Consider the following 11466-nt stretch of genomic DNA (forward strand, 5'->3'; position numbering starts at 1 on the left):
CCAGCAGTATCAGGATCTAAAAGCAACTACAATTTAGGTGGTAACAAGAAGTTTTCTTCCTCTAAGGGGAAACAGTATCAGCAACAGTCTCAGCAGACACAGCAATAGAAGGGCTCGAATTCTCAAGCTCAAGGCGGTGGCAAAGGTTCTAACACCAAGAACAACCGCAATGCTCAATGCAATAAACAGAATCAGACCAATCAGCCAGCTCAGAGTAGCCAGTCTTTTGTGAGCAGGAATAGTCGTCAGTAATCTAATGTACCACCTATGGGAAGATGTTTCGACAGAAATATGGTTCATGTTTTTCATGTGGTTAGATTGGACATTATGTAGCTCAGTGTCCTCAGCGAGCACCTCAGTTCTCAGGACCTAGACCTACAATTTTAGAGCCTACAGTGGGTGATGCAGGTAGAGCTCATAGAGTTTTTGCAGCAGTTGATTAGCATCAACCAGATCATAAGGGAACAGTGGTTGAGACCACGGGTGCTATTAGAGGTATATCTCTTTCAGTATTGTTTGATTCAAGAGCTACAAATTCATTTATTTCACCATCTATAGTTTCTAAGTGTAAGCTGGATGCGGTGAAGCAAGATCATGGTTGGCAAGTGGAACTAGCCTCAGGCATTAAGGTTTCCACAGACTCTATAGTTCATAAGTGCGGGCTTAGCTTAGGAAGCTTTGATATGGAAGTGGATCTTTGAGTCATAACCCTTGGTTCCTATGATGTGGTTCTAGGCATGGAATGGCTTGGATCTCATAGAGCTAGTATAGATTGCAAGAAGAAGATTATTATGTGCCAAGATGACCAAGGGAATGATGTGCAGATAGTTGGGATGTCGAGGCCTATATCTCTGCGGATGATTTCTGCTATGCAATTGAAGCAAAATTTTTGTAGGGGATGTCAGATATTTGCTATTATGGTAAATGATCTTGATGAAGAAGATCCCATGAGGAAGACTTTGGATCACCCAATTTTGCAGGAGTACGCAGATGTCTTTCCAAGTGAGATTCCAGGCATGCTTCCAAAGAGGGAAATTGACTCTAGTATTGATCTGAATCTTGGAGCAGAGCCTATCTCTAAAGCTCCTTATCGCATGACTACTCAAGAATTGGGTGAGCTACGTCTTTAGTTAGAGGAACTTCTAGCCAAAGGGAGCATTTGACCTAGTGTATCACCATGGGGAGCTCCAGTGCTCTTTGTGAAGAAGAAAGACGGTTCTTTGCACCTTTGTATTGACTATAGACAGTTGAATAAGGTGACTATTAAGAACAGGTATTCTTTACCTAGGATTGATGACTTATTCAATCAGATCAAGGGAGCTACAGTATTCTCCAAGATTGACCTTAAGTCAGGATACCACCAGCTTCGCATTAAGGAAGCGAATATTCACAACACTGCTTTTCGAACTTGTTATGGGCATTATGAGTTCATAGTGGTACTTTTTGGATTGACTAATGCTCCATCGATTTTCATGAGTTTGATGAATGATGTGTTCCGATCTTATCTGGACAGGTTTGTACTCATGTTTCTTGATGACATATTGGTATATTCTAGGACTTAGAAGGAAGCATGAGGAACACCTGCGGTTGGTATTGTAGTGTTTGAGAGACAATCAGCTTTATGCTAATGCATCTAAGTGTAAATTCTTCAAAACAGAGATTTGGTATTTAGGGCATGTTATTTCAGGTGATGGTATTTCAGTGGATCCTGCAAAGATTCAGGCGATAATAGATTGGCCTACATTGACTAATGTGTTAGAAATTTGTAGATTCATGGGTTTAGCCGGTTATTATCGCAGATTTGTCCAGAACTTCTCTAGGATAGAACATCCTATCACTTCTCTTCAAAGGAAAGGAAAGAAGTGTGTATGGAAAAAAAAATGAGAGGAAGCTTTTTAGAAGCTCAAGGAGCTTTTGACTAGTGCACCGATTCTAGTTGTACCTGATCTAGAAGGTGATTTCATGGTATGTATAGATGCTTCTCTTGAAGGGATTGGGGTAGTGTTGATGCAGAATGGATGGGTGATTGTGTATGAATCACGCAAGCTCAAGGATCATGAGTTAAATTATCCTACGCATGATCTTGAGTTAGCAGCAGTAGTTCATGCTTTGACAAGATGGAGACATTTCTTGTTGGGGCATAGATTTGAGCTACATAGCGATCATCGTAGTCTTCAGTACATTTTTACTCAACCTAATTTGAATGCCTGCCAGAGGTGATGGATGGAGTTTCTATGCAAGTACAATTTTGAGGTTAAGTACATTCAAGGTAAGGAGAATGTGGTGGCAGATGCTTTGAGTCACAGGAGACATGTGTTATCATCGATGACTCTTAGTATGGGTTTGAGGAGTTGGATTCTTCAGGCACTTCCTACGGATTCCTGGTATCAGGAAGTGTGCAGAGAGATTGATTCAGGAAGATCTCTGGAAGGTAAGTTTGCAGGTTACATTCAAGAGTCAAATGGTCTTTTGAGACATTTGGGGAGGATTTATGTGCCATTTTCGGATGAGCTTTACACCTTGATACTAGCAGAAGCCCATCGTACACCTTACTCAGCACATCCAGGTGTCAAGAAGATGCATGCTGATTTGAAACGTTTGTTCTTTTGGTCTACGATGAAGCGAGATATTGCTGATTTTGTGGCTAGGTGCCTCGAGTGTCAGAGAGTTAAGGTAGAACATCAGCACCCGGCTGGACTTTTGCAGCCTAATCTTATTCCTTCTTAGAAGTGGGATATCATCTCCATGGATTTCATTGTGGGATTACCGATGACAGTCTGGCGTCATGATGCTATCATGGTCACCATTGATTGGTTGACTAAGGTGGCACATTTTTCACCGATTAGGTCTTCCTACATAGTAGCTTCTGTAGCTAATGTCTTTATGCGTGATATTGTGAGGTTACATGGTATTCCTAGAAAGATCATTTCTCACAGGGATCCTATATTCACATCTGCATTCTGGACATTGTTGCAACATGAGCTTGGAGCACAGTTAAACTTCAGTTTGGCATATCATCCAGAGACTAATGGTCAGACAGAGAGGGTGAATCAAGTTTTGAAGGATATGTTATGAATGTATGTGATGGATAGGCAGACACATTGGGAGGATTATCTCTACCTAGTGGAGTTTGCTTACAACAATAGGTATCATAGTTCTATTGGCATGACACCATTTCAAGCATTATATGGACGTCCTTGTCATACACCATTAAGTTGGGACAATCTTGAGGATCGTATCCTATTGGGTCCTGAGATGCTTTGTGATATGGAGCAACAGGTAGTGCGTATCCGTGAGCACTTGACTACAGCACAAGTTAGGCAGAAGAAGTATGCCGATGCTCATAGGATTGATAAGCAGTTTGTTGTGGGTGATAAGGTTTTCTTGAGAGTGCGACTACGAAAGATTTCAATCCGATATGGAAAGGGTTCTAAGCTAGCACCTAGCTTTGTGGGACCATTCGAGATTTTGGAAAGGATTGGCTCAATTGCTTATCGCCTTGCTCTACTGCCCAGCCTAGCTCGCATTCATGATGTTTTCCATGTTTCAGTACTTTGGTAGTATATTCCTAATATTGTACATGTTCTTGATTGGAATGTGTTGCAGGTAGAGGACGGGCAACTGGCTTTGGAGTCGGTTTTTATTTTGGAGCAGTGGGAGTTGACCCTTAAGGGTCGAACAATCGAGCAGGTAAGGGTCCAATGGGACCCTACTGATGATTCTTCAGCTACTTGGGAGGATGCAACTAAATTGAGTGAGTTATATCCCTACTTATTTGTAGGCTTCCAGGAGTAAGCCTAATCCAAGGGGGGGTGGATGTGGTGCCTACCCTCGTTCACATCTTTTCTGGACATTGTTGTTATTATCAGACTATGATGGACTAGTTTTATGTTGATGGATTAGTGGTATTGTTTTGACACTATCAGACATTATGTTATGGATCCAGAGGTCATGAGATGAGATCATTTAGACTTTACATTTCATGCATACATGATGATCATTATACTATTTTAAGTTATTATTGATGATTAGTTGATGATTATTATCTCATGTGTTTTATTATGGATACTTACCCCATACTTGCATGTGTATGGTGTGCATGTTTTCTTATTGTATGGCATTTCTGATGTGGTTAAGGAAGGGAGTCATAGTCACCCGCTTAGTCGAGATCTACACAATGCACCACTTCCTACCATTGTCTGTTTAGCTTAGCATATATATATTATATGTACATGCATGGCTTTTCTGCAGGTTGCAAGTACCAGGTATCGACTTCTCTAAATTGCCAGGATGAGCGTACCCTATTATACTATCTCAATGATAAGAAAAGGGAGATAAATTCTCAAGTCCAAATCCCAAACCCTTAAACCAATTGTCCTAGTGAGGTAGGACAAGTATCTGGATATTTTACCTACTGAATGTGTCGGATGACATAATTCATGATTTTTAACCCTTTAGACTGATTTTGAGTGATTTGCTCTATGATGGGTTTTCATATTTTATATTGGAAGTCTATGGTGAATTTTCTATTAATTAAGTCTTAATAAATATATTTAATTAATAAATTAATTATTTTAGAAAATTAATATAAAATATCATGTTATTTGATATTTTGATTATAATTAATTGAGGAAAAAAAATTAAATAAAAGAAAATTAGAAATTAAAATTAATAATAATAATAAAATAATAATAAAGTAATAAATACATAATAATAATAAAAGTTATAAAAATTAAAATAAAAGTTATAAATATTTAAATAGAAATTATATTAAAGTGAATTGGAGTTATAAGCTTGCATAGGAATTAACGTACTTCTCTATTTCTCATGTGTCAACAACATGGGGGTTAGTGCATCAATTAAGGACATGGTGTCTACAACCCTATGGCTCATCTTAAAAGTTGGGAAAGACCCATGCTTAGTTGGTGACACCTTCTATCTATTTCTAGAAGCATTCTAGATGTTTCCTGAAAGCTCTTTATATTTAGGCATTCATAGAAGCTTAGACATAGCATTGGGAGAGAAATTGGAGCATTGGAGGACTCGAGAATTCTGAAGAAGGGAGGAGCTTGCTCTGCGGATTTTCTGAGGAAGAGCGATTTAGCATCAGAATCCGGGTAGATTCTTGTGATTTTAATTATGCTATTTTTGCATCACACATTCCCTGTCTTCTTCGTGTCTTCCATATGTCTTCTGAGAAGTTTCATATTTATATGCATTATAGAATGCAAATATTTTATTCTTAAATTGTAGATATAATCTTTGTGAAAATAAAAAAATCATACATGGTATAAATATATTCAAATCAACATACATATACATATATATATATATATATATATATATATATATATATATATATATATATATATATATATATATATATATATTTATATATTTATATATATGCATATGCATACATTTATTATGAATCTATTATAAAATTCGAATATATATATATATACATACATACATACATACATACATACATACATACATATATATACTAATATATATATATACCTATGTATATTTATACATAATACGTCGAATGAGCGATTGATAAATCTCAGTGGAGAAGCGATTCATATCGCATGAATCAATGTATATAATGAAATGTCATGGGCACGAATTGTACCCACACCTACGGAAGGTAGAGACCTGCCGTCGCAAGTCTGCGGTGACAAGGGTACTACTTACCCGCTGTCGACACAGTGCCTGCGATTGCAGGTACTGCGTACCGTAGCAAGTGTTTGGGGGGGGTAAATTAATGTTAATGTGATGCAAAAAAAATGTTTATGTTAAAACGTTTATAAACAATCGATTCTCATTGCTATATAATATGGTGTCAATCGAAATTGTTAAATCGATTTTATGAAAATGTATTAACTATTTATATATTTACATATGTATGTATGTATATATATATATATATATATATATATGTAATATGTAAACATGTTATTTATAAATTTAAGTTATTATTATTTGATAAATGATTTATATTGAAGGTTTATTTTCATAAAGGTGACTCTTTAATAACTTTCAACTATTTAATAATTTAATTGTTTTAAATTATTAAATAAAGAATTGATAGTTTGGTGGGGAATGTATCAAACAAATATTATTAATTGGAAAATGGATTTTTTTTAGTTCTAATAAGGAAAACTTTTATCCAAAAACAATATATGTGTTCCTCCATTCAAACTTGGAAACTAAAACTGAGATCTCTACATTTTGTAAACTTGGTATAACCAAAACATGTGTTTGCATTGTGTATTCTTTAAGCTATTGTTTTGAGTTTTGGGTTGACTAGTGTTGACCAGTATAGGACGTCTACCAGAGGCTTGGGGGTTATGTGATTGTGGTGACATGATGATGTTTTAATCTCGATCTTTATAATCCCAACCATGGTTATGTGATGGAATGCTCTATGTATTGGTTGTGATTACTGATTGTTATAGTTGAGATTTTTATGTATGAGACACTTGACTTAACCATTATTTTGGTCATCGATCAGTTATCCTTGGTTATTTTCTAGTCGCCATTATGCGACTGTAATGTGGATTTATTTTTGATGATGTCATGTTGTGACATGTTTGACTCAACCATTTTTGGAGTCTTCGATCAGTATGATTGAGATATATATTTTTTAGTTATTGAGAACCATTAGATATTTGATTATCAGTGATACTTCAGTTTCTAATAGAGAGTTGTTGTGTTCATGATTTTCTATGGATGATAGCTCATGGCGATTTGATGCTTTTTATGCATATTTGATGATTTTATTATGGATTATCTTTTGTGATTTTGAGATTTATGATTCCATGAGCATTAGTGTAGGATATCTGCATATAGTGATAGGAAGTGGCTTGCAATGGGGGCCAGGGCCCTAAGAGGCTACCAGGGTAACTCATTGTAAGTTACATTAATATGTGATAACATTCACACCTAATACTAACTGAATGAATCTAAAAAGATAAGTGTTTTGTTCTCGCCCATTCTTTGAGTGCTTGTATAGGCTAGGATGGGAGTAGTGAGACGCATGGTTGCGACTTTGCATTTCGTAGTATACCTCGTCAGTATGAGAGGATACTAGTGGCCGCATGAAATCAGTATGGACCTATGGAGTTTAGCTAACTGCTAGGGTAACTTGTACATGATAATTGCGATGACACTTTCTAGCTTACATAGTAGGTTCCTACATGTCATTGTCTGCCTCTGAGATTAGATGTCAAATTTTGTTTTGGAACATTTGAGTTAGTATACTTTTAGGATTCCTAGACTTATAAAGATATGTGCTATGTGAATTTGATAGCCTGTTTGGGACTTGAGATTATCTCCTTAGCACGGTGGGAGTGAACCACTTAGGTACCATGCAGTCGGGTGGTAGTGTATTTTTCACTCATATCATTTTGAGATCCATTGACATATCATGGCTGATGCATCCTTCATGATGGTGAATATGTATCCTTTTTCATTGATGATTAGCATATGTTAGATGATGTTATCTTATGCTTTTATTTGCATGTTAGATTACTTCTACATATGATTTTGTATTTATTAGGAGTGACATTCCTACTATGTAATACCGACGACCTCTTCGGTGATTTGAAATGTTACGCACGGAGGGATGGCTAGGATCCATGATGGTCTAATGATGCTATTAATGGTTGGGAAGAACCGTGCACTTAGTTTATTATGTTTGATCTTTATGATGGATGTATATGACATCTATGATGATGTATCATGTGTATCATGTGATTATCTCTACTTTGAGGTATCATGGATTAGAATAGGATGATGTACCTTATTCTATGTATGTATATTCTTTTGAGCTTGTCATACCCTGTGACTTGTACAGTGGATGATTGAGTATTTGAAATGTAATGTATAAAAATTGGACTTATCATTATTATTTCATGTGGATGTTGTACTAAATGGATTCATGTATGTAATTCAACGTTAAGGGATCTTAAAGAATGTAATCTGTTATTTATTTTATGTTTATTTTCAGATGGACATTACTATTGCTTCCGTTATTGTGCATTAGTCATATGTGGTATTTGTTTTCAAATTTTTATTTTTTAAAAAAATGATACTAAACTTAGTAAAATTTTAGGTTAATTCTTTGGAACCCTTGGTGGGGAATTATATATTCACATACGCAAATATCAAGTTTGACCAAAAGTTGACCAAATTTAACCACGGTTGACTTGAGTTGACTAGTTTCGAAAAGAATTTTGAAATAATTAAACAAAATTATTTAATTAAACGGAGTACTTACTTCTAATTAATTAAACAAAGTTATTTAATTAAATAAGAAGCCATTCCTAATTAATTAAATGAAGTTATTTAATTAAATAAGAAAAGTGTCTCTAATTAATTAAAGATTATTTAATTAAATAGAAAAATTAATTATTGTAGACACCTAAATTTGATTACACTATTTTAGTAATCCTATTTAGTTATCTAAAAAGGCATTATTAATTAAATTTCTATTTAATTAATCCTTTGTCATCCCCTAGTTGATTAATTTAATTAATCATCTATAGTCCTAATTGATAAATCAAATAATCTATTATTTATCAATTAAATCCTATTCTTCTATCTAATTCCAAAAATTCCCATTTATTAAATAAATCTATTTGATAAATGAAATCCTCAAATTCAAAAACCCCTAACCTATCTCTAATCCTCCATTTAGCCTAATCCACCCCATCCACCCATACTAACCAAGCTTAGCCACTAACTCACCCACCCTCATTAATGCCATCCACTTGCACATCTCTACATCCCTAATCTAATCCTAAACCCAAGCCTAATCCACCCCCTAATGTTGTCACATTCCTTAAACAAGTTTAAGACTTTCCTAATCCAAACCAAAGTCTCCCCTCAAAAAAACCCAACCACTAAGTCATGAGTGCTCTTACAAAACATAAAGACTCTTACAAGCCCACTCATGACTCTTACATCCATCTTACACACTCTTCCCTCTTCCACACTCATTCCTCTTACATCCCTCTTACATACTCAACCCCACTCATCATGACTTTAACCAACCCTTTACCCTACCCTCTCACACTCATCCTCCTTGTGACAAGTGTCACCTTCTCATTGGTGCTCTCCTTTGAGTGCATCCTAGCCCTCCTTAACCCTTCATCCATCCTTGCATCTAAGCCCTCCATCCCTCTACCCCTTAGCCTATAAATTGAATCCCATCCCAAGCCATTTCATCAACAATCTTTGAGCTAAAGTTACCATGCTATTTTGAGAACCAAAGCCATCAACCATACCCTTATAATGCCAAATTGAGAGCTCACAAAGCTACCAATTTGCCATTACCCATCTCCATTGAAGCAGCTTTTGAGCATCTTGAGCATACATCCACAGCAAAATGACACATCTACAGAATCAAGAAAAGCATGGAGTGTTTTCTCTTGTGAGGTTTGCACTTCTTGTTCTCTTTCTTTGTCTAAGCATATATGTGAATTTAGTTTTTGGTTTGTGAATGTTTACTTTATTTTTTAATGTTCTTTGCACACTGATTCTGGTTCTACATTTTGGCACGCTCGGTGGGACCCCACTATGGGTCATTTAATCATCTATTTTCATCTATATGTCATTTTTCTAACCATCTAATGTTTGTTGTTGTTTGAGTGTTTTGTGAGGGTTTTTTGCTTGTTTTTGCAGGTTAAAGAATGCACTTAGGAAGAAGAAATACCATCTAAAAAAAAAAATTGCATTTTTCAGCTTTTTTGGCGCAGTTTTGGCGTCTGCAACTTGTTCTGTCTGCGAAAATCGACGTCTGCAAAAATTTGCGTCTGCGCAAATTGACATTTGCGAAAATCCGCGACTGCGCAAATCAACATCTGCAAAAATCTACGTCTGCAAAAATCGACGTTTGCAAAAATCCGCGTCTGCGAAAATTGACGTTTGCGAAAATCCGCGTCTGCGAAAATCGTCGTCTGCGAAAATCCGCATCTGTGCTAATCAGCGTCTTTGCTTGTCACCTGTGTTCTGTGCTGCAAATCTGTTTTTTCCTCTTCGTATTTTGACAGACTGTCTTCTCTGCTTGCCTATGTTCCATTTCTGCTTTATTATTTCTGCACTTTGTAACTAAAAAAAAAAAAAAAAAAAACGAGTATAAATAAAAATTTGACTTTTAGTGGTTCCATAGGATTTAGACCATTTTAAGCATTTTTACACGTAGAAAAAACAACAAAAAAAGTTAAAAAAAAATTTCCCATAGTTAAGCTCTCATTTTTGAAGATTTTGGCTAACTAACTAAATTGTTTTTTTTTTTGTCTCATTGCAGGTTGGAGCACATATGGAACCACTAACCATGTTTCTTGCAGGTTTTCATGTTGCTAAAAAATGAACTTGAATGGTTAAACACATTTTTCATTGAATGAATGTTGCTCAAAAACACACTCTTGAATGTCATGGATTAAAATAAACTTTCTTTGGAATGCATGCTTAAAACAAAAAAATCCAATCTTGAATGCCAAGGATCAATTAACCATTACAAATCTCTTTTTCACATGCAATCTAGGTAAAGTTTGATTTTTGGACATTTAAGAAACTTTGTTAAGTTAAAATACAAATTTACAAAAATCAATTTGAGTAGTTCCTTGGACTCACCTCTTTTCTAGTCACCCATCAAATATTAACCATTGGTTGCAATCTCAGCGCCATTTATGGGGATGGGTCTACTTGAAAAAGGTGTTAAATGTTCTACAATCTAACTCACTCACTTGGTCTTTGAACATTTTCTTTAACTTTATCAAAATTCTTAAATGGCCAAAACTCTAGATTAAATCGATCACACTTCAAGTTTGGGCACTAAAATTGAACAACAACTGACGTGGAGAGCCTCCGGGCGCGCGCTTGAAATCGAATCTTACACACTTTTGTTTTTGGGCTTAAAATAAACTCACACTCAATCTTGAATGCCTTAAAGAGAATTAATCGATACTTGACATGGAGGGCCTCCAGGCGCGCGAGTTTGCTTTTTTTGACCCTAACTCTTCTTATTGTTTGCATTCTTCAATCGATTTACTTTTGTTGGTGCTTCAAGTTGGAATTGAACATTGTCTCTTAAACATGAGTGCTTTCAAAGTCTAGATTAGCACACATAAGAGTCAGTTGGTAAAAGAACAAGCGTGTTTTTTAGCCCAAGGTCATCCGAGTCTTCTCTCCCCTTGTCATCTTTCGAGGCCATCTTAGGTGCATAAGATTAGGATCCAAAACCTTGTTTCTTTTTAGGAGGCCTGCTTGGGGATTTCATCACCCCTTGGACGACCTCAACTCCAGCGCTCCGGTGGAGTATAAGAATCGGGAGGTGAATCGAAAGACACCTCTCTTGAGATCAAGATTTTGTCATTCGGGCTAAGCCTTAAGGAACTTTATACCCTTGAGAAGTGAAAGAGGAGAAGTGGGTTACCACTCCTCTCGGCTGTGTGA

This window comes from Cupressus sempervirens, chromosome 6 (assembly GCF_028749045.1).
Source record: "Cupressus sempervirens isolate cs-2001-9-10 chromosome 6, ASM2874904v1, whole genome shotgun sequence".
NCBI classification, from domain to species: domain Eukaryota; kingdom Viridiplantae; phylum Streptophyta; class Pinopsida; order Cupressales; family Cupressaceae; genus Cupressus; species Cupressus sempervirens.